The sequence below is a fragment of the Pipistrellus hanaki genome (genome assembly GCF_964339955.1).
Source record: "Pipistrellus hanaki genome assembly, chromosome: 9".
Lineage (NCBI taxonomy): Eukaryota > Metazoa > Chordata > Mammalia > Chiroptera > Vespertilionidae > Pipistrellus > Pipistrellus hanaki.
The window spans coordinates 78,707,255-78,709,238 of NC_140511.1; the positions used below are offsets into that span (position 1 = coordinate 78,707,255).

At 70.9% G+C, this 1,984-nt stretch overlaps 1 protein-coding gene across 29 annotated transcripts in view; it reads right to left on the bottom strand.

The window, feature by feature from the left end:
• Positions 1-1,644, bottom strand: part of NRXN2 (neurexin 2) — a 100,965-nt gene extending 99,321 nt beyond the window's left edge. For all 29 annotated transcript variants that reach the window (XM_084895758.1, XM_084895781.1, XM_084895780.1 and 26 more), the window contains exon 1: positions 1,444-1,644. The gene's annotated coding sequence lies outside the window, so the exon portion shown is untranslated. The remainder of the gene's footprint in view (positions 1-1,443) is intronic.
• Positions 1,645-1,984: the final 340 nt, after the last annotated feature.

Here is a 1,984-nt window from a genome sequence, read left to right on the forward strand (position 1 = left end):
AGAACACCTCCTCCGGCGGGAATGGCCCTGCCCTCTTGCCCCCGGAAGAGCCAGCACCGCCTGACACCAGCCCGCCTGGAGGCAGGAGGCCGGGACCGGAGTGGCTGAGGCACCGGCAAAGCAGAAGGCATCCTGGCTGACAGGCCGGCAGACCTCCCTCTGCCTTCCTCCCCCCCCCCCCCCCCCCCCCCCCCCCCCCCCCCGGCAGCAGACAGAGACTGCAAACCCCTCAGTCCACCGCCCCCAAAGGGATGCTCAGACACTGGAAGGTGGGCAAGACGGAGGGCGGGAATGAACGGGAGGTCCTCACCCGCCCACCCCACCCCCCACACACATGAAACCAAAGGTGCACAGAAGGCCCCTCGGCAGCCAAGAGGACTGAGAGCCACGACCCAGCCCCTAAGGTTGCTTTCCTCACTCCCGGTCTGGATGGCTTCCCCGTCCACCTCCAGGCACAAGGACCGGCCCCTCCCGGCCCTGGCTGGTTCGGGGAAGCCCCAATGCCCTCAGCAGGGACTCAGGGGGGTTGAGAGCACAAAGACAGCAGCCCCCAAAGCCAATGAAGCCTCTGGGGCCCCTCCAGGGTGTGAGGCTCACCCTCCAGCCCAGAGAAGCCAGGGCAGATGTCTCCGTCAGCGGGGAGGAGGCTGGGACTGAGAAAGGTCCCCTCCGCTCTGGGGTGGGGGTTAGCCCAGGCCGGCTGCTTCCTCCCTGCAGCACCCTGACCATCACCCAGTCACCGCCCCAGCACTCCCACCCAGCGCAGCCCCCTCCTACGGGTTTCCCAGTCTCCTCTCATCACCCCATTCCCCCACCAGCTTCCCCTCCTCTTCCTCAGGCCCCCTTTCTCCCCGTCTCCGCCGGCACAGACCCCTCTCTGCCTCCATACCTTGGCACCTTCCCCTCTGCTCCCTCCCAGTAACCTCTCCTTGGCTCCCATCCCCCAGGAACGCCTGGTCCTCGGGGTGCCCCCCAGGAGGAAGCCCTTGGCCTGGCCCCAGGTCCTCTCCTCTCCACTACTCTCTCTCCCTCTCCGGCCCCCTCCCCTCCTCCCACGGAGCTCAGCTCCTGGCTGGTTTCTCCCCTGCAGACCCCTCGGAGCCCAACAGCCTCCCAGCCCCTCTGGCGGAGCACTGCCTCCAGACCTGGGGGCCAGCACCGACTGGGGACCCCCTCTTCAGAGCCTCCCGCACAGCCCTGCCTCCTCGCCCATTCCCCCCCACCTCCATTCACCCCAGCTCAGGGCCAGTGCCCCTTCCTCAGGGAGGCCCCGACCCCCAGTCCGCCGCCTCCTGTCACCCAGCCAGCCTCGCAGCGGCAGCGCCCCCGCCCCCAAACCTATCCTCCCAGCCTCCCCCGCCCCTCCGATCGCTCCCCTCCGCCGATCGGCTCCCGCCCCCCGCCCATCTCCGCCGCCGCAGCACCCCCCTCCGCCCCCCGTACCTGGTCTGGGGGCTCCAGGAACTGAAGGGTGGGGATCAGAACCCCGGAGCCGCCCCGTCTCTGGCGGGTGACACAACCGGGGCCGGCGGCGTCGGCTGCCTCGAGCCTCCCGCTCCCCGCCGCGTCCCCGCCCGCCCCGCCGCGGTGCCGCTCAGAGGAGGATTCTCCGCGAGTCAGGGCGGCTGCTCCCGCCGCCGCATCCCTGCAACACCGACTGACGGCAGCATCAGCACCAGCGCCCGCCCCCCGCGCGCGCATTGGGCCGGGCGGCGCTAACGGACGAGCGGCGCAGCCAATGGAAAGGCGCAGAGGCCGCCAGGCCGGCGGCTCCACGGGCCCACGCCCCTCCCGCGCGGAGGACCCAGGCATCCCGGCCCCCGGCATCCGAGCTCCCACCTTCCGCCCGCGGTCTTCACCCCTGGAGCCCGCGCCCCCAAACCGGCAGACGCTCAACCCATCCCAATCCCTTTTCTGGAAACCCAAGTGCCCTCCCCTCTCGCCCGTTGGGCTGGGTCCTCGGGTCCCGCATTCCCGGCCGGCG